Here is a 22170-nt window from a genome sequence, read left to right as displayed (position 1 = left end):
CATGCACAGGAAGTGCTATAGACTGTAACTCATTTTCTGTTCACACTGACCACTCTAAATTCCCCATCCTGCAATCAGATCCACTAATGTGAACTGCTGTGTGTGCGCAGGGGTCCACCCTCGCAGATCCAGTTGCAGGATTGGGGTCTAATTTCCAGCATAAACAGCATGTATATTTGTTGGAAATTCCCATAAAGGAACCTTTATTTTTTTATAAATAATTTTTGTGACAATTCTGATTGATGGCTTCCAGTTTCAGAAAGAATTTGGGATCCCCAATCATGGTAATTAACAATACCATAAAATTATTTCCCCCTAAGCAGGCCATGGAAATAACCACCTGCTTTTCTTCTCTGTGAAACTCTTCCAGGAGAACTCTACCTCATCTATAGCACTGTCTATGCCTGTGTGTATGTGCATGCATGTGTGTCTCTGTGTGGTATGTTTATATACAGTGACTTACATTGAGAGATGGCTATAGATTAAAATTAGGAGGGTAGTTATTGGGTTTTGATGTTTTCTTAGAAATTGATGCTATTCTTTCCCTCTCCCCTGAAGGTTGCCAGGAAATGCATCATTTAACATAAATAAAACCAAACTTGCCCTCAGATTGATTTTGTGATCGGGGGTGGGGGGGAAGCATTAAAATGCTAAAACATGCTTTAAAATGTCACAATTATGTTCTGTTTAAAAAAAATTCATGAGAAGAAATTGGATCTGTTTTGAAGCTTGATTTCCTGATTAGCTTTTGCTGTACAAACCTTTTAAACAGGGGTTCTTATTTGGAACTCCAAAGTGCCTCCCTGTCATTGAGTATGGAAATGAAACCACAAGGGTTAATTTGGTTAAGATGCTGTCATCAGTGTACTGTACACTCTAAAGGCATTTCTTCGCTGCAAAATTGGCACCAGAATGTGTGGAGTCGCGCTGCAAAGCCCTCCATGAGTTATTGTGTCCTCACCTTTGTGGGGTGCTGTATCTTCTGGGGCTATATCCCATGGTTCTTAGCACTGTAATAAGATGCCTATATACAAATGCGAGAAGTATGGGTAATAAGCAGGAAGAACTGGAAGTGCTAATAAATAAATACAACTATGACATTGTTGGCATCACTGAAACTTGGTGGGATAATACACATGATTGGGATGTTGGTGTGGATGGGTACAGCTTGCTCAGGATGGATAGACAGGGGAAAAAGGGAGGAGGTGTTGCCTTATACATTAAAAATGTACACACTTGGACTGAGGTGGAGATGGACATAGGAGACGGAAGTGTTGAGAGTCTGTAGGTTAGGCTAAAAGGGGTAAAAAAACAAAGGTGATCTCGTGCTAGGAGTCTACTACAGGCCACCTAACCAGGTGGAAGAGGTGGATGAGGCTTTTTTAAAACAACTAACAAAATCATCCAAAGCCCAAGATTTGGTAGTGATGGGGGACTTCAACTATCTAGATATTTGTTGGGAAAATAACACTGCGGGGCACAGACTATCCAGTAAGTTATTGGACTGCATTGCAGACAACTTTTTATTTCAGAAGGTTGAAAAAGCTACTAGGGGGGAAACTGTTCTAAACTTGATTTTAACAAATAGAGAGGAACTCGTTGAGAATTTGAAAGTAGAAGGAAGCTTGGGTGAAAGTGATCATGAAATCAGAGTTTGCAATTCTAAGGAAGAGTAGAAGAGAGTACGGCAAAATAGAGACAATGGATTTCAGGAAGGCAGATTTTGGTAGAGAGCTGATAGGTAAGGTCCTATGGGAAAATCAAGACTGAGGGGGAAAACAGCTGAGGAGAGTTGGCAGTTTTTCAAAGGGACACTATTAAGGGCCCAAAAGCAAGCTATTCCGATGGTTAGGAAAGATAGAAAATGTGGCAAAAGACCACTTTGGCTTAACCACGAGATCTTGCATGATCTAAAAAATAAAAAGGAGTCATATAAAAATGGAAACTAGGTCAGATTACAAAGGATGAATATAGGCAAACAACACAGGAATGCAGGGACAAGATTAGAAAGGCAAAGGCACAAAATGAGCTCAAACTAGCTATGGGAATAAAGGGAAACAAGAAGACTTTTATCAATACATTAGAAGCAAGAGGAAGACCAAGGACAGGGTAGGCCTACTGTTCAGTGAGGAGGGAGAAACAGTAACAGGAAACTTGAAAATGGCAGAGATGCTTAATGACTTCTTTGTTTCGGTCTTCGCCGAGAAGTCTGAAGGAATGTCTAACATAGTGAATGCTTATGGGAAGGGGGTAGGTTTAGAAGATAAAATAAAAAAAAGAATAAGTTAAAAATAACTTAGAAAAGTTAGATGCCTGAAAGTCACTAGGGCCTAATGAAATGCATCCTAGAATACTCAAGGAGCTAATAGAGGAGGTATCTGAGCCTCTAGCTATTATCTTTGGAAATCATGGGAGTTGGGAGAGATTCCAGAAGACTGGAAAAGGGCAAATATAGTGCCCATCTATAAAAAGGGAAATAAAAACAACCCAGGAAACTACAGACCAGTTAGTTTAACTTCTGTGCCAGGGAAGATAATGGAGCAAGTAATTAAGGAAATCATCTGCAAACACTTGGAAGGTGGTAAGGTGATAAGGAATAGCCAGCATGGATTTGTAAAGAACAAATCATGTCAAACCAATCTGATAGCTTTCTTTGATAGGATAACGAGCCTTGCGGATAAGGGAGAAGCAGTAGATGTGGTATACCTAGACTTTAGTAAGGCATTTGATACGGTCTCGCATGATATTCTTATGGATAAACTAGGCAAATACAATTTAGATGGGGCTATTATAAGGTGGGTGCATAACTGACTGGATACCCGTACTCAGAGAGTAGTTATTAATGGTTCCCAATTCTGCTGGAAAGGTATAACAAGTGTGGTTCTGCAGGGGTCTGTTTTGAGACTGACTCTGTTCAATATCTTCATCAATGACTTAGATGTTGGCATAGAAAGTACACTTATTAAGTTTGCAGATGATACGAAACTGGAAGAGATTGAAACTGCTTTGGAGGACAGGGTCATAATTCAAAATGATCTGGACAAATTGGAGAAATGGTCTGAGGTAAACCGGATGAAGTTTAATAAAGACAAATGCAAAGTGCTCTACTTAGGAAGGAACAATCAGTTTCACACATACAGAATGGGAAGAGACTGTCTAGGAAGGAGTATGGCAGAAAGGGATCTGGGGGTCATAGTGGACAACAAGCTAAAAATGAGTCAACAGTGTGATACTGTTGCAAAAAAAAGGAAACGTGATTCTGGGATGCATTAACAGGTGTGTTGAGAGCAAGACGTGAGAAGTCATTCTTCCGCTCTACTCTGCACTGGTTAGGCCTCAACTGGAGTATTGTGTCCAGTTCTGGGCACCACATTTCAAGAAAGATGTGGAGAAATTGGAGAGGGTCCAGAGAAGAGCAACAAGAATGATTAAAGGTCTTGAGAACATGACCTATGAAGGAAGGCTGAAAGAATTGGGTTTATTTAGTTTGGAAAAGAGAAGACTGAGAGGGGACATGATAGCAGTTTTCAGGTATCTAAAAGAGTGTCACCAAGAGGAGGGAGAAAACTTGTTCACCTTAGCCTCTAATGATAGAACAAGAAGCAATGGGATTAAACTGCAGCAAGGAAGATTTTGGTTGGACATTAGGAAAAAGTTCCTAACTGTCAGGGTGGTTAAACACTGGAATAAATTGCCTAGGGAGGTTGTGGAATCTCCATCTCTGGAGATATTTAAGAGTAGGTTAGATAAATGTCTATCAGGGATGGTCTAGACAGTATTTGGTCCTGCCATAGCGACAGAGGACAGGACTCAATGACCTCTCAAGGTCCCTTCCAGTCCTAGAGGCTATGAATCTAAGATGAGCTGCTCTGATTCTATCCCAGTGAATTGTGGGAGAATTTGTCCATCTTTCTTGGCACTCTGAGGGGATTGTGGGAAGGCATTGGAGAACTGTCACCACTCAAGTGATTTAGCTTGTGTCCTCACTGAAAAGTGGGTGGATTGCTATATTGGAGACAAGGCACTTGTAGTGGTTACAGTGAGGTGTCTAGATGAGGTCAGCTCTGTATACCACCTGGGCTTTACCTCACAGTAATGTCCAAGGATCCTCACTCCACTAGAGTTTTAGTTATCTCATAGTAAAAACAAATCTTTGTAAGGAAGACAAGTGATTTAGTCTTTCTGTGCCTCAGTTCCCCATTTGTAAAATGGAGATAATAGTGCTTCCAAATGCCTTTATCAAAATTAGTTGAGCAAAATGAGCTGATTGACCTTAAATATTAATAAGGGCTGAGATAAATATTTTGAACAGCCATAGGATCTTTCAACCTAGAACCTCAAAATATATTAATAAGCAATACCTACCTGGCCCTTGTAACATCCTTGTGAGGAAGTTACATATTATCTGCACTTTACACTTGTGGTCCAACATCACACAATGAGTTGCTGGCAAAATAGAACCCCAAAATCTTGATTCGGGGCCCAGTTATCTACTTCTTTTTTCCCCAGTGCAAATAGTGTAGTGTGTTACACATGCATTGCACAGGAGTAATGACTACAGAAAAAGTAAGCAGTGAAGAATCAAGCCTGACATCCTTCCTCTAAGCACTAGACCACATTCCCTTTTTTGCCACATCCAGTGAACAAGGGCTGCTTTTGTTTTCAGTTGCCTTATCTTATGTCTGTCTTGAGCAATTGTCAATTTGCTTTGCATTTTAGCAACCTGGCGTGAACAGATGTAATCGCAGAGCACTAGTCATCGTTTACGTGCTGGTTCCTAACAGGACAGCCCCAGTACAGTTGAAATCTCAAATCTTACCACATCTGTTTCCCAGCTACATGGAGAAATCAAGTTTTAAGCTTAAACGGATGTCCAGGGTCAGCATTTTGGTGCATTGAGTTGAGATGTGTCCCCAGACATGGCAAATGCCTGGGGAAAAAAAAGCACATGCTGTAGTGAATATAGTACAGGTTGCCAAAAACTCAATTAGACCACCTTGTTGGCACAGGAAATCATTGCAGTTTGAATAACGGCTTCTCTTATTGCCTTTGAAAAGAAACTATATAATGGATAAATGCAGTCAGAAATAAAAGCTAAGGCAAATAATCTTAAATTCCAGCATTTCTCCCTTCAGCATCAGGCTTTATCTCAATTCAGCTGCAAAGTTTCTTCACACCAGAGTAATCTTACAGCTGTATACCATGCACATGCTGATATCCAATACATAAAGTAACAGGGAACAGACATGCATCCCATCTCAAATCTGCATCACGCAAGAGACCAGGTTGATGATCTGCCAACATTCAGACCATATCATCCCTATATCTCACACTGGCTTCCCCTCTCTTCATTGACTTCCCTCCTTCCATGTCAAGCTTCTTGCCTTTACTTTCAAGGCTATGCACACCTCTGCCCCTTCCTAGTTACCTGATCTCATTCCATACTATATGCTCCTCCTCCACCCTATATAATTTTTGTTTCTTCTGATGTTGAGTCATAACTTAACACCTTCCCTTAGGCTTATAAACTAGGCTTCCACTTAACGTGTGCCTTCCCGTCACTCCTTTTCTCTCTTTAGTGCTGCCTTAGGGCCATGCAATGCTTATTTCTTCCCCAAGACCGTCTTTGCACCTTCTCACACTTGAACTGTATTTGCCCAAGTTAGAGTGGGGAGGCTAGCCAGTGGTCAAAGGCAGGTCTTGTGCTCAGCTGAACATAGACTGCCATTCCACTGGACTCTTCTGGAGGAGGTGGTTCTTCCACCATGCACACCTGTTTGAGGCATGGTACAGAACTGACCCTTGGTTAGTATATCCAGGGCTATTAATATGGACCATACGCCGCAGTTGTACAAGGGAAGCTGGAGAAGAGCTTCATTAGGAAAGGCACAACAATTAAGACCTGGTTTTATAGAATTAGTTGTGCAAAAATGGGTGCTAAATTTGTGCCCCACAACTGTATATGCAAATTACCACTTAAATGTCTAAATGGGCACTTGCAAGTGAGCAACAAGAATGATTAAAGGTCTTGAGAACATGACCTATGACGGAAGGCTGAAAGAATTGGGTTTGTTTAGTTTGGAAAAGAGAAGACTGAGAGGGGACATGATAGCAGTTTTCAGGTATCTAAAAGGGTGTCCTCAGGAGGAGGGAGAAAACTTGTTCACCTTAGCCTCTAATGATAGAACAAGAAGCAATGGGCTTAAACTGCAGCAAGGGAGATTTAGGTTGGACATTAGGAAAAAGTTTCTAACTGTCAGGGTAGTTAAACACTGGAATAAATTGCCTAGGAAGGTTGTGGAATCTCCATCTCTGGAGATATTTAAGAGTAGGTTAGATAAATATCTATCAGGGATGGTCTAGACAATATTTCGTCCTGCCATGAGGGCAGGGGACTGGACTCGATGACCTCTCGAGGTCCTTTCCAGTCCTAGAGTCTATGAATCTATGAATCTATGAAAATCATTGTCCTGGTGCATTCAATCTAGGCGCATACACAGTCTTGTGTAAGCAGTACTGAATCTGGGCCACAAGCTTTTCCTCAGCAGGGAGTCACTTAACATACACCACAAGGCAATGGCACAAAATGCTTTGTCTGATGATTTGAAAATCATGCACAGATGTAGAAATATTCCACTAATCCTGTACTATGGTATTTTCCAGGGCTTCATTCTGAACTTCAGTATGACATGTCAGATGGCAGAGCCCTTAACACTGAAAAATCACTGCTCTGATTGGACTTGAATCATATGGATCAACCGTCAGCATTCAATGAGCACCAGGAGTGGCAGTTCAATAAGCAATGGAGGTCCGAGTGACCCTGGTATAGGATACCCATCCATCATAGAGTGATTGATACTACACCCAGGGGTACCATGAGGAGTCAGACCCTCCCCCACTAAGTGAGAAAGTTAGATTGTTTTACTGAATGGTTTTAAATGTAGGAGGGAAAACCTCATCACTTACAAACAGGAAAGAAACCTTTAAACAATATTGCAATTCCTTATGGAATCAGTGGTTTAAGGCAACTTGCCAGAAATGGTCTATACACAAACCCTATTGTCAGACTCTGGGATTGAGGCATCTATTGTCTGAGCATTGCTTTGAAAGTAGATCTCCTGTTTACACATTTTGCAAATTAACTTACTGTGGAACCTCTGGTTTTGTGTAGGGGGACTGAGAATTATCTTTGAGAGGTAACTATAGAAGTGCAAAGTGGTGGCATGTTCTGTAGAAGTGCCACCATCAGGGATGGTAAGGAAGTCAGTGGGGACAATGAGGAAGGTTTGGTTTGCAGAGACTACATATCCCAATGTGCAATTCCCCATCTCGGTTAGAGTGGCCTTCTCCATAGGCTGTTTACGCCAAGTCCACTGTTATGTCATCAGCACCCAAGGAGGAGGGATAGCCCTTACACCTGTGAGCACAAAAGTGTTTCAGGCTTTGAGCAAGTTGCCAATGAGGCACTCCATAGGGCAAATTTTGGGCAACCTTGTTGTTCAGAACATAATTTGAACCAAAATGCATTATTGGCTCTTATGACAAAAATGCTAGTGCTTCTGCCATCAGTTATTTCTGGTAATACCTCTAATTACAATGAGCCAAATTCATCCCTGGTGATTCTGCCTCCACTGACTTGAAAGAAGTTAAATCACAATATATCAGGCCTGCTGTTTGAGATGAAAGCTTTCAAACAGATTTTGCCTTTTATCTTGAAACCAGTCCGTTCTTTCTTCATGCCCGCAATGTTTTTCTATTCACACTTGCTTCTTGTTCTACAGAATGGCAGTCACAGCAGTGAAATAGTTTCCTCCAATTCTCTGAATTTCACACATTTACAATTTGTCTTGTGAGTTTTGTTAGCCAATTTCATTTTTCTGCCAAATGTCCATTTAATATATATGTAAAAAATATAAACTGTAAATAACACCAGTCACTTAGCGTGAATGTTGAAAGCGGAGGTGCATTGCCAGTGGAGATGTCAGGGATGGCTAATACCTAGGATAGTTCAAGTAATTCTCAATACTTGGGGCCAGACTTACATTTTTGCCTTGCTTTGGTGACCACAGTGACATGGCCTCGGGCACTTCTCATGGAGATAATGACTAGCAGTTATAAACCTTTAAAAATCTTGTGGGCACCAGCTTTTCGTTTATTTTCCCTGTAATTTATTTTATCCAGGAAAGTTCAGCTCAGTTCACATGCACCATCTGGAAGTCTGTGTGGTCCAGATTTTTGCCCAAGAGTTCCATTTGGGCAGACTGAAACTCAAGAAGGTGAAAGTGACTTGCCTGAGGTCAGGGTGTGGGTGACACAATTAGGTTAGAACCCTTGTGTTGCCCAGCCCTGGGCTATGTAACCGCTGCCTGTTCTCAGCATAAAGTGCCTTCTTCCAGGAAATGGTTTTTCTGAAGTTTTTAAAGTAAAGGAATACATCAGAGTTCTAAAACTATTTAACCAATATTCAGGAGTGAGGAGAAAGCCTTGGTTGTCTGGAGCTGTGTTTTTGACTTCCAGGCTTCACGTGGGCCAGGCATTTCTTTCTACTGGGGACACCAAAATCTACTGGAAACAGTCTCTGTGCAATATGACAGAACCTTGAGTTTTTAATGTTCTGATCTTGTCCTGAATTCTCTCCTGACCAAGCCTTTGAGAGAAGGGGAAAGCGAGTACATGCAAAGGGAATTGGCTGTATTCCTTTGTACACTGTGATCAAAGTACTGCCCACGTTGATGGATGCACGGGAGGCTCTAGCTTTTTTGCTGCCCCAGGCATGGCAGGCAGGCTGCCTTCGGCAGCACGCCTGTGAGAGGTCCCCGGTCCTGCGGATTTGGCAGCTTGCCTGCAGGAGGTCTGCTGGTCCCGCAGCTTCGGCGTACCCACCACGGAATTGCCACTGAATCTGCGGGATCTGCGGACCTCCCGCAGGCCAGCTGCCGAAGGCTGCCTGACTGCCGCCCTCGCAGGGACCGGCAGGGCGCCCCCCATGGCTTGCTGCCCCAGGCATGCGCTTGGAGCCCTGGTGCCTGGAGCTGCCGCTGGATGCATGGCTTGCTGGTCAGCACGAGTGTGTAGTTCACAATTTATTTGGGAGCCCAGGGCTCTACTTAGCTGTATATTCAAAGCACATCTAAGTTTTCAAGTGAAATGGTGTAAGCCGGTCATGTCGGGGCTCGTCCCCCTCAGGTGCGGCGGGGAGCCAGGGCGCCTCCTAGCACGCCGCAGTCCAAGTAGGCTTAGCCCCTCTGCAGGTGCTGAGGGGGGTACAGTGTCTGCAAACAAGGTAGAGCCCCGGCCCTCTGGCCGGGGTCGGGGCTCTCAAAGTAAATAAGCCCCAGCCCTTGGGCAGGGCGGGGCAGTAGCAGTTCAAGCTCAGGCCTCTAGCAGGGGCTGAGCAAACACAGTATCAGCCCAGGCCCTTGGCAGGGCGGGGCAGTAAAAGTTCTAGTTAACCTTGGCCCTTTGGGTCAGGGCAGAGCAGTGGCAAAGTCAAAGGGGGCCCAGCCCTTGGTTCGGGCGGGGCACCAAACACAAGTCTAGTTAGCTTTGGCCCTCTGGATCAGGGCAGAGCAGTGGCAGAGTCAAAGGGGCCCAGCCCTTGGTTCGGGCGGGGCACCAAACACAAGTCTAGTTAGCTTTGGCCCTCTGGATCAGGGCAGAGCAGTGGCAGAGTCAAAGGGGCCCAGCCCTTGGTTCGGGCGGGGCACCAAACACAAGTCTAGTTAGCTTTGGCCCTCTGGATCAGGGCAGAGCAGTGGCAGAGTCAAAGGGGCCCAGCCCTTGGTTCGGGCGGGGCACCAAACACAAGTCTAGTTAGCTCTGGCCCTCTGGATCAGGGCAGAGCAGTGGCAATAGGCGGGAAGAGGGGGAGTCTGCCACCCGGTTATGGGTGGCAGGGGGAACGCAGGCCCTCCCACTCCACTGCGTTCCAGCCCGGGGCCCTAGCAGTGGTCAAGACCAGCTGCGGTCAGTGGGGATCCTGGCCGCAACACACTGACATGGATTCGGGCTCTTCCGGAGCCAAACCAGGGTCGGCTACCCCCGGGTCACTTCCAACCTCCCCCTCTCTGGGTACCTGGTCCTTGCCAGTGTCGTCTGGGGGGTCCCAGACCATGGGCTCCTCCGGGTACCGGTCGTATGGAAGCTCAGGCCACTCCTCGGGGTATCGGGCACACGGCAGGTCAGGCTGACGTTCCTCCAGGTACCGGGTCTGAGGCAAGTCCAGCCAGCGCTCCTCTGGATATTGGGCGCGGGGCAGGTCTGGCCAGCGCTCCTCTGAATAGTGGGCGCGGGGCAGGCTGGGCCCGGCAGGCGCCCGGGCACCTGCGTCTGTCCTCTCCGGCAGCCTGCCTCCAACTGAGCGCTGGGGCCGGGCTTTTATACTTCCTGTCCCGCCCCTTGACTTCTGGGGGGCGGGGACAGGCAGTGCTGACTCCGCCCACTGAGGCAGCGGCTCTGGCTCGTCCCTCTCAGGCGCGGCGGGGAGCCAGGGCGCCTCCTTACACACACATACACCCCCTCAAGGCTGGCTCTGGGGCAACGGGGCCAGGCTCATCCATGCCCCCCAGGCGGGAAAGGAAGTCTGCGTTGGCGTGGTCCTTCCCCGCCCCGTGGTGGACGGTGAAGGCGTAGGGCTGCATGGCCAAGTACCACCGTTGAAGCTGCGTGTTGTGGTCTTTCATGCGGCATAGCCATTGGAGGGCGGAGTGGTCAGTAACCAAGGTGAACGGGGCCCCAAGGAGGTAGTAACGCAGGGCGTCCTAGGCCCACTTCGCTGTGAGGGCCTCCTTTTCAACGACTGCGTAGTTTTGTTCTCTGGGGAACAGCTTCCGGCTGATATAGAGAACCGGATGCTCTTCCCCATCTGCCTCCTGCGAGAGGACAGCCCCGAGCCCGACTTCCGATGCATCTGTCTGTAGGACGAATGGTCGCTGGAAGTCCGGGCTAAACAAGACTGGCTTGCTGCAGAGGCTTGCCTTAAGTGACTGGAAAGCCTCGTCACACTCGGAGGTCCAGCGCACGTGTCGCGGGCTGTCCTTGGTGAGGAGCCCGGTCAAAGGGGCGGCCATCGCTGCAAACTGGGGAATGAACCGCCGATAATATCCCGCCAGCCCCAAGAACTGGCGGACTTGGCGCTTCGTGGTTGGCAGTGGACAGGCGGCAATGGCCTGAACCTTGTCGACAAGAGGTTTCACTTGTCCATTGCCAACGGTATACCCCAAGTAAGTGGTCTCACGCCAGCCGATGCGGCACTTCTTAGGGTTGGCCGTTAACCCAGACTCCCGCAAGGACCTTAGGACGGCGGCGACCTTGTCCAGGTGGGTTTCCCACTGCCGACTGTAGATGACCACGTCATCGAGATAGGCTGCGGTGTAGTCGTGATGTGGTTGGAGGAGGCGGTCTATTAAGCTCTGGAACGTTGCGGGTGCTCCATGAAGGCCGAAGGGCATCCGCGTGAAGTGGTACAGGCCGGTCGGAGTGGCGAATGCCGTTTTCTCCCGGGAGGCCGGATCCAGGGGAATCTGCCAATACCCCTTGCTTAAGTCCAGGGTCGTGATATAGCGGGCCTCTCCCAACCGGGCCAGCAGCTCGTCTATTCGGGGCATGAGGTAAGCATCAAACTTGGAGACGGCATTAATGCACCTAAAGTCAATACAAAAGCGCTGGGAGTCATCGGGTTTAGGCACCAGGACGATGGGACTACACCACTCACTTTGTGACGGCTCAATTACTCCTAGGTCCAGCATCGCCCGTACCTCGTCTTCAACGATTCGCCTTCGGTGATACGGCAGGGGTCTGGTCGTGGCCCGGATCACCACCCCCGGTTCCGTCTGAATCTGATGATAGGCCACGGAGGTGTACCCCGGCTGGGCTGTAAAAGTACAAGGGAATGCTTGAAGGAGGCAGCGGGTTTGTTCAAGCTGCTCTTCTGTCAGCGTTTCCTCAAGCTGGGGTCCCTCGGGGTCTTCCTTGGTGTGTACCTGGGGTCCTAGTTCGGGTTCTGGTGGACAGGGACTGATCAGCAACCCTTCTCGTTCCCGCCAGGGCTTAAGGAGGTTGACGTGATACCGTTGGAGCTCTTTCCGTCGGTCGGGCTGGCGAATTTCATAGGTGACGGGGCCCACCTTTCGCACCACCTCGTACGGGCCCTGCCATCGAGCCAGGATCTTGGACTCGCTGGAGGGGAGGAGGAGTAAGACCCGGTCTCCAGGTTGGAAGTCCCGGGTGCGCGCAACCCGGTTGTACGTCTGGGCCTGCAACTCTTGCGCGGCTTTTAAGTTTGCTTGGGCCAGGGTCCCAGCCTGTTTGAGACGCTCCTGGAGCTGGATCACATACTGCAGGAGACCCTGGGCGGGTGAGGGGGTTTGCTCCCAGGTCTCCCTCATCAGGTCCAACAGGCCCCGTGGTTGGCGGCCATACAATAGTTCGAACGGTGAGAACTTGGTTGAGGCCTGGGGGACCTCTCGCACCGCCAAGAGCAAGGGCGGGAGTAGCTGGTCCCACCGGCGGAGGTCTTCTGGGGGGAATTTCCGCAACATATCCTTTAGGGTTCGATTGAACCTCTCGACCAACCCGTCGGTTTGGGGATGATACACCGAGGTTCGCAGTTGCTTGATCCCCAGGAGCCTGCACACCTGCTCCAACAGCCGCGAGGTGAAGTTGGTTCCCTGATCCGTGAGGATCTCCTGGGGCAAGCCGACGCGGGCGAAGACCTTAACCAGTTCGCCTGCGATGGTGCGGGTGGTGATGTTACGGAGCGGGATCACCTCGGGGAACCGGGTGGCATAGTCCAGCATCACGAGTATGTACTGGAACCCCGCAACACTCTTAGGAAGGGGTCCCACCAGGTCCATGGCCACCCACTCGAAAGGGGTCTCTATTAACGGCATCGGGACCAGTAGTGCCTTGGGCGTCCTCGCCGGCACGGTCAACTGGCAATCCGGGCACGAGGTACAATAGTCTTTCACCTCGCGGTATATCCCTGGCCAATAGAAGCGCCCCAATATTCGGGCTAGGGTTCTTTCGGTACCCAGATGTCCGGCAGCCGAGACGTCATGGGCCAGTTTCATGACCGCCCGCCGATGACAGCGGGGTACGAGGAGTTGTGATCGGGGCTCCCTGGTGTGTGGGTCCCTCTCGACCCGATACAAGCGGTTCTGTCGCAACTCGAAGTGTGGCCACCGGGCAGCTCGTCCGGGATCGAGGATAGTTCCATCCATGGCGGCGAGCTGTTCATACGCCTCGCTGAGGGTGGGGTCAGCTCGTTGGTCCCGGCAGAAGTCCGTGGGGGCCAAGGGATCCCTGGCCTCGCCCGGGGAAGCATCATCCCCATCCTCGGCGGCGGGGTGCTCCGGGGGGTCCAGCTCATCCTCTTCCATTTCTGGGGGCCCCCGCTCATCGTCCTTCCCTTCTGGGGCCTCTCCTTCCAAGGCCGGTACGGGACCTAGGCCGCCTCCGGCATGTCGGCGTAGGACGGCCGGAAACCAGGGCCAGTCCCGGCCCAGGATTACTGGATATGCCAGACTTGGTGCGAGACCTACCACTATCCGTCGGGTCACCCCGTCTATTGTCAGTTGGGCCCAGGCGCTGGGGTACGACCGTACGTCGCCGTGGATACATTGTAGGCGAATTTCCCCCAGGCGTGCAACCGCTGGGGGACCTAAGCGGTTGCGGATTAACGTCTGTCCGCAGCCGGAGTCGAGGAGGGCCACGGTCGGGTACCCCTCAACCACCACGGGCGCCGTAATCTTGGCGGGTTGTCGGCGACGGGCCCGAGCCTCCCCGGAGCAGACTTGGCCAAAGGTACACTCCATTTGGGGGCAGTCCCTCTGGAGATGTCCTGACTTGCCGCAAGAGAAACAAGGCCCTAGGTCAGATCGTCCTACTTGGGGCCGGGTCCTGGGGGAGTCCCTTGCAGGGTTCCAGGGCACCTTCCGGGGAGCGAGAGTTGGGACTTGGGCCGGCCGTGCTAGTGGGGCTGCAGCTCGGGTGGGTGTCGCCTTCTTCTCGGGGTTGGGGCGTTCTAGCCCCGGTGGGGTTGGTCAGCTTGTCGGGCCCACCGGGGCTTCTGCCGCCAGGAAGTCCTCCATCAGGGTGACAGCGGCGGCCAGTGTTGCCGGTCGATGACGGAGGACCTAGGCTCTTCCTCGCGATGGAAGGATGTGGGTGAACTGTTCGAGGATCACCTGCTCTGCTAGCTCTTCCGACGTTCGACGCTTGGGCTGCAACCACCACCGGCAGGTCTCCCGCAGTTCCTGGGCCACCATACGAGGCCGGGCCCCCGTGGGGTACGTCAGGCCCCTGAACCGCTGTCGAAACGTCTCCGGGCTCACATCGAGGGCGTCCAGGATAGCGGACTTCACCTGCCTATAGTCCTGGGCAGCCTCGGCAGACAGGCCTCGATAGACTGCCTGGGCCACTCCTGTCAGGTACGGGGCCAGGATGGAGGCCCATTGGTCCGGATTCCACCCCGCGACGGTGGCCACCCGCTCAAAGGTGACCAGGAAGGCCTCAGGGTCATCACCAGGGCCCATCTTGGTCAGTCGGATCGGTGGGCGGGGCCCCGGGCCGCCATTGGTGCCCCCCGACTGGACCCCCTCTCCGCTGCAAGGCGCTGGAGGCATTTCAGCTGGAACTCCTGCTGCTGCTGAACCAGGTCCTGGATCAGCTGGCGCTGTTGCGTCCCCAGCTGCTCGATGAGCTGCTGCTGCTGCTGAAGCTGGGCGGCCTGCTGCTCCTCTTGCCATCGTGACTGCGCCGCCTGCTGCCGATCCTGGTTTTCGGTCAGGAGGGCAGCGAGGTGGGACAGGTTTGGCTCGGGGGTGGGGGCTCCCTCTCCCGCAGCCCCCCGTTCACCGGCGTTAAGGGTCCGCGCCCACATCCTGGGCGATAGCCTCCCAGTGGTGCTTTCACGTGTAAGCCGGTCGTGTCGGGGCTCGTCCCCCTCAGGCACGGCGGGGAGCCAGGGCGCCTCCTAGCACGCCGCAGTCTGGGTAGGCTTAGCCCCTCTGCAGGAGCTGAGGGGGGTACAGTGTCTGCAAACAAGGTAGAGCCCCGGCCCTCTGGCCGGGGTTGGGGATCTCAAAGTAAATAAGCCCCAGCCCTTGGGCAGGGCGGGGCAGTAGCAGTTCAAGCTCAGGCCTCTAGCAGGGGCTGAGCTAACACAGTATCAGCCCAGACCCTTGGCAGGGCGGGGCAGTAAAAGTTCTAGTTAGCCTTGGCCCTTTGGGTCAGGGCAGAGCAGTGGCAAAGTCAAAGGGGGCCCAGCCCTTGGTTCGGGCGGGGCACCAAACACAAGTCTAGTTAGCTCTGGCCCTCTGGATCAGGGCAGAGCAGTGGCAGAGTCAAAGGGGCCCAGCCCTTGGTTCGGGCGGGGCACCAAACACAAGTCTAGTTAGCTCTGGCCCTCTGGATCAGGGCAGAGCAGTGGCAATAGGCAGGAAGAGGGGGGAGTCTGCCACCCGGTTACGGGTGGCAGGGGGAACGCAGGCCCTCCCACTCCATTGCGTTCCAGCCCGGGGCCCTAGCAGGGTCAAGACCCGCTGCGGTCAGTGGGGATCCTGGCCGCAACACGCTGACATGGATTCGGGCTCTTCAGGAGCCAAACCAGGGTCGGCTACCCCCAGGCCACTTCCAACCTCCCCCTCTCTGGGTACCTGGTCCTTGCCAGCGTCGTCTGGGGGGGTCCCAGACCATGGGCTCCTCTGGGTACCGGTCGTGGGGAAGCTCAGGCCACTCCTCGGGGTATCGGGCACACGGCAGGTCAGGCCGACGTTCCTCCGGGTACCGGGTCTGAGGCAAGTCCGGCCAGCGCTCCTCTGGATATTGGGCGCGGGGCAGGTCCGGCCAGCGCTCCTCTGGATAGTGGGCACGGGGCAGGTCAGGCCAGCGCTCCTCTGGATAGTGGGCGCGGGGCAGGCTGGGCCCGGCGGCAGCCCGGGCACCCGCGTCTGTCCTCTCCGGCAGCCTGCCTCCAACTGAGCGCTGGGGCCGGGCTTTTATACTTCCTGTACCGCCCCTTGACTTCCGGGGGGTGGGGACAGGCAGTGCTGACTCCGCCCACTGAGGCACCGGCTCTGGCTCATCCCTCTCAGGCGCGGCGGGGAGCCAGGGCGCCTCCTTACAAATGGGTATATAAAATGGGCTGCATATCTCTGTTCCCCTGCCTTCCGGCAACACTTTGGACATCTGTGGAACAATGAAAGAAGTAAAAGGCACAACATGAGTTTGTTAGTCCTCAGGAAAGAAAGCTCTTCCTTCCTAGTTTTTAAAGGTGCAGTAACTGCTGATTTCTTCCCCCACATAGGGGGTCAAAGGAGTACATCTGCCAGCCAATGAGGCATGGAAGAATGCGGTAGGAACAGGTGTTCCTGCAGCATGTATAGAACCACCCCCTCTTTTTTTTTTTTACATGCAGATAGAATAAAGAATGGACTGTGATACCATCTCCAATCCCCAGACAATTTTTCACCTTTCACAAAACTGAGCTTATCACTTTAAAGACTCACCTATACAAATTACCCTGAGTGAGTATTCCATGCATTGAAAGTAGAGCTATATGCTATGGTGACAGAGAGCCATGGAGCTACTTCTGCACAGTTATCGGATAAAGATCCATTACCAGCTGACTGATATGTGACCCACAGGTACCACATATGTTACCTAATGACCAGTCACTTAATTATAGACTAGGTGACATGTTTATAAGGGTGAACTTTGGAGTGCTATTAGAGAATGGACAGATGAACTATACCAGAGCCCTCCGGGTAGATTTCACCCAGCTTCTTCTGCCTCTGTGGACCCATTACACAGTAATTAGGGTGATTTTTAAGTAGGATGCAAGGAGTTAAATGACTAACCTTATTATTGCTTCATTTATCACTGTGGTAAGTGCTGCTTTGGGGGAGGTGAATTGGGAGAAAGAAAGTGAGAAGTAAAGAAAGGAAAGATTAGCTGCAGTGAAAAGTCCCTTCTCGCATATAGGCCATATGAGGAGAGTGAGCACTTACTGAATGGTGTAGGCTTCTCAGATGTTGAGACAGGAGGAAGCCTGAGCAAGTTAACTCTTTGTTCTCGCTATTGAAATGTCAGTGACACTGTGACTGTAGCCTGACAGTGTTATGTGGTAATTGGGTTCTCACATGAATAATCTGCACAGCACTTTGTAGAGCTTCGTGCAGATTTCACAAACTTATTTTTAAATTGTTTGATAAATATCTCATGAAATTAATCAAATACAATATTTAATTTTGGGGCCCATTTGACCAGCTCTTGTGGGAGAGGGATGGATTTGTGGTTAAGGCAGTGGATTGGGGCGGGGGGGTCAACCAGCCATGACTCAATCTCCAGCTCTGTGTCACATTTCCTGTATGATCACGGGCAATTCACTTAGCTTCTCTGTGCCTGACTTTCCCCATCTGACAGGAGGTGTTGTGATTATAAATTCAATGATGTTATAATGGGTGCTCTGGTACAAAACTGATGGGAGCTATTTAAGAACATAGAATAACAGGAATGTGGAATTTGCCATATTGTGTCTTACCCTAGACCCTGAGCTCCACCACTCCGCCTGTGGCAGTGGGTGGTACCTACTGCTTTGAAGGAAAGTGGGCCCCTTCCCATTATGTGTATGAAGGAAGAATTAATTGTACGTCCTGGAAGCATGGCCCCTTACCTTAATTAGCTATTTATTAGTGGTAATAAAATTATCCCACCCTTCTTAAAATCCAGCCAGAACATTTGACTCAGCAACGAAGCTATTTGACTTGATCCGTTATCGCTTTCCTCTTTTCTTGAGCACAGCATAGTTACTTTGGGGGGTCAAATTGTGCCCTCATCCACATCCCTGGGCACAGAAGACCCAATCAGCGTCAGAATAGTGTTTGTTCCTGTGTGGCACTGGGCTACTGGAAGCAAGTGGGGGGAGCCTTGACAGCAGGCCTTCCCTCGCTCTGTGGTATGGGACTGGTTGTGTGTGGTGCAAGGGCGGTGGGAGTGTGACTGGAAGTCAGCTTTTCAGATGCACCAACACCACTACCAAGGCAAGGGAGGGCTACAGCCACTGCAGTGCCACTGACTTACCATGGTGTGGGAGGAAAGATTCGGTCCTCTGACCCCTGCAGAACCCTACTCCTCCCCACACTGTACCCAAGCTCACTTACTCAATCTTGGTCCAGGGACCAGGATTTTGCCCTATGTGCCACAAACCATAATTCATGATCTATAACAACGCTAATTCCTTTCCAACCCTTCCTTTGTCTATTTAATAGCTTTTCTTGTGCATATTCAAGAAAAAGTCAAATATTCTCCATTACTGCCAATGACTTATTTGTCTGGGGTGACTGTGGGAACATTTACCTTTCCACACAGTTTTACTGGTTTGGCATTTTTTACATTTTAAAGTCGCTTTCATCTTTCTAATTAGTTACATGCAGATTTTGATAGTGCTGGGTGTGACTCTCTCATTAGTCTGGTTTTACCATGCAATTACCCTGAAAATGAACAGTACTTATGTGAGGTTTGTAACATGGAGTCATGTGAACGAGTCATTGCACTGAACTCTGCAGCTATTTGCCAAACCTCTAGGCATGTAACTGGGGGTTTTCACTGATCTGGTCAATAGGTTTTTTTAATTTCCATAGACAGCAACCTGCTATTTTCAGGTAGTAGTAATAAGGGGAAAGAAGGAATTGTGGGAGGGGCCTAGTTTGCGCTCCAGGAGAAAGTAATCATTTTGTCTACACTCGAAAATTAATTTGGATGAAAGTAGAGTGTGAATTTAAAGAACAGCAGCTATTCCAGAATATCTCCATGTGTGAACACACTGATTCCAGAAAAAAGTGTTTTGTTTTATGGTTAGCGCAATCCATTTCCAAAGTAGATTAAGCTAAAAAAGGCATTCCTCTTCTGAAACAAGAGTATACATATGTGGAATTATTCCAGAATAGCTAATCTGGAATACTTCCATGAGTAGACAAGCCTTCAAATCCTGGGCAAGACTTGCAAGCAAGCTAGCTGTAAAATTACTTGCTTACTGTTACTTGCACAATTGCTGTAATTGCATAAACGCATTGGATAACTGCAGGTACAAATGGACCTCTCTGATAATTTGCAGGTACCCAGTTTGCATATTTGGTTATTCCAACTGTGTCCACAAATAGATGCAAAACTACACATGCTATTACATACATCTAATTGGTTTGAAAATCTGTGCCCTTTGGTACAGTGGCAAAACTGGTGAGGCAAGTGAAACATTGGGTCCCAGTGTGTGAAGTGCTATATGTCTCACAAGATGAACTGAGTAGCCTTCACTTCCATTGATTTCACTGGGAACTCTTAATATTCAGAAGAGTCTCTCAGCATGCTGCAGAATCAGCCTCCTTGGGAGGAAGGAAGAGGAGAGCATTGACATGAAAGCAATGGAGCTTGGCAGCAATTTTTTTCTGTTGCTACGGCATTTACTGTGAACGCTTAAAGGCGTTAGAACCTTTTGGAAGTTCTCTTTGCCCTTCCCTGGTCGGAAATTTCTCTTTATGAAAATCTTGATGGAAAAGTTAAATGTTAACAAAATGTTTTCAGAAATTTCCCCTCCCTCTGAAAAAACATGCTAAAATACCCAGCTGAGGCATCGAAGAAGCAAAACAGAGAGAGCTAAATTAGTTTTGTGTTCACTTCAAGATCAAAATGTGCGCACAGGTCTTACTCCTTTTAATGTACAGTTCTTAGGCGTGGTATATTTTTCTTAAAATTGTGGCTTTTCCGTTTTTTCTAAGAGTGAAAAAAAATACAGCTGCTCAAAATAATCATGGGCTGTTAACATAATGTTGTGTTATTTTTTTTAAAAAAAATTTGCGTCCCTTCTTCCTTGAGGTATTTCACAGAAGCTTTGACCATGTTTTCCCTTGATTGATGATTTCATAGTTTGAATTCTTCCCAGATTTATATGGTCAGCAGTGGTTTTCTTAAATGGTGGAAAAAAATTGCAACAAAGGGAATCATTTTAAAGATGCAAAAACCCAGATTCATGGGATCCCTGGGTAATTGAGTATGTGGCCATCTTTGGTGAAATTTCAGTTAATGTATTAAATAAATCTGATGGGAACAGTTAAGGGAGTGAAACATTTTTCCTTTTCATTGTTTTCCTTTCTTTTTCATGCACTAGTAATTGGGCATTGGTGCCATGGATCCTTAAATACAAGTCATGCTATTATCTACCTTACTCCAAAGAAATTAGAGAGAGAAGGTGAGTGAGGTAATACCTTTTCTTGGACCAACTTCTGTTGGTGAGAGAAACAAGCTTTTGAACTTACACAGAGCTATCCTTCAGATCTGGGAAACATACTCTGAAGAGCGTCACAGCTAAATACGAGATGGAATAGATTTCTTAGTCCAAATAAGTTAATCGTAGAGATGTGCAAGTTGTGCTTAGGTTCACAGGGGTCTGTTTGAACTTTTTCTTCAGTTTCACGTCATAACAGTTTCCTCGTGTTTCTTTTTGGTTTCCATGAAGCCAAAATTTTAAATGAAAACCCAACCAAGCTTATAAACCTTATTTTTTAAGCAAAACCATAAGTCAGACGTGGTTTGTTTCAAAACAATGGGTTGGGTTCATGAGCACTAGTAAACTGGGCATTGACCTTCCAATGAGTTCTGAGTTCCTAGGGAACGATGAAACAAGGGTTGCTTGGTTCTTAGTTTCATTGCAGACATTTCACAGTGCTATAGCTAAACCCTTTGACAGCACATGTCAACATTAGGGCAGGTGCAACCATTTAGGTGACCTAGGCGGTCGCCGAGGCCGCTAGGATTTGGGGGGTACCATTTTCTTCGGCGGCCGGATCTTCAGCCACCCCAGTTGCCACCAGCATTTAGGCAGAGGGAGCTGAGGCAGAGGAGAGCGGGGAAGGCTGCCTGCAGCAAGTAAGGGGGGGGGGGTGCGGCACGCAGGGGAAATCTCCGCTCCAGCTCACCCCTGCTCCACCTCCTCCTCGAGCATGCCATGGCCGCTTCACTTCTCCCACCTCCCAGGCTTGTGGCGCCTAAGCTGATTGGCGTTGCAAGCCTGGAAGGCGGGAGAAGTGAAGCGGCCAAGGCGTGCTCAGGGAGGAGGCGGGGCAGGGATGAGCTGCTTCACTTTTCCTGCCTCCCAGGCTTGCGGCGCCAATCAGCTTAGGCGTCGCAAGCCTGGGAGGCGGGAGAAGTGAAGCAGCTGCGGCATGTTCAGGGTGCTTGTGCTTGTGCGTGGAGCAGGGGTGAGCTGGGGCGGGTGGGGGGTGCCTGAGGGTGGGAGGTGGGGAGCTGCCGCAAGGGGGGCGTCTCAGGGCGGGGGGGGGAGCTGCTGTGGGGCGACGCCTCAGGGTGGGGATGTGGGGGGCGCAAGGTGGAAGTTTCATCTAGGGTGCGAAACATCCTTGCACCGGTCCTGGTCAACATGACTTCCCAGTGTTCAAACCACCGTGCAGTATGTATGCCTTATGCTAGATGGGAGAGAATCCTTTCTTTAGCTGACTTTGGGGGCAAATATAGTCTACTGGGGCTGTTTCTCCTCTCACTTACCATAAATTAGTTTACACTAGTTTAACTCCATTCACTTAATTACTTCTATAGATAGAATAAGGTATTTTGGATGCTACTGTGTAGTTCCTTTAGGTAAATACTGACTTTTTAAAAAGACATGCACTGTGGTGATGTAACTTCTAGAGCTGGTTACAAACTCTTTTTACTTGTGAAGAATTTTGACCTTTCATCAAAAACTTCTCAGTTTTTAGCCACGGAAAAGCAAAAAGATTTGGCCTAAAACAGCAATTCCCCCCACCTCCCCCAGCAAAGTTTAATCAGAAAATTTTCAAACAACTCTGGTAACTTCCTTTGGGTCATTTCCCTCCAATTGGAAATACTGATGATGTCATTTTGGGGAACATTTCCACTTTCAAAATAAAAACACGAAACTTGAAATGTGACATTTTATTTAAAAAAGTCTAATGGTGAAAAATTTCCATTTTTCTTACAAAAACAATTTTACATTTTCATTTTGGAATGAGAAATGAATCAGTTTTTCCTTTAAAAAATGGCTTTGTGTTTTTAGCAAAGTGCCACAGAATTTTGAGTTTCCCATCAGATCAGATCATTTTCTGAAATGCAAAATGAACAGCAAAAATTTCCCTTGTAAGA

The sequence above is a fragment of the Gopherus evgoodei genome, chromosome 14 (genome assembly GCF_007399415.2).
Source record: "Gopherus evgoodei ecotype Sinaloan lineage chromosome 14, rGopEvg1_v1.p, whole genome shotgun sequence".
NCBI lineage: Eukaryota > Metazoa > Chordata > Testudines > Testudinidae > Gopherus > Gopherus evgoodei.
Note: the sequence above shows the minus strand (reverse complement) of the source record.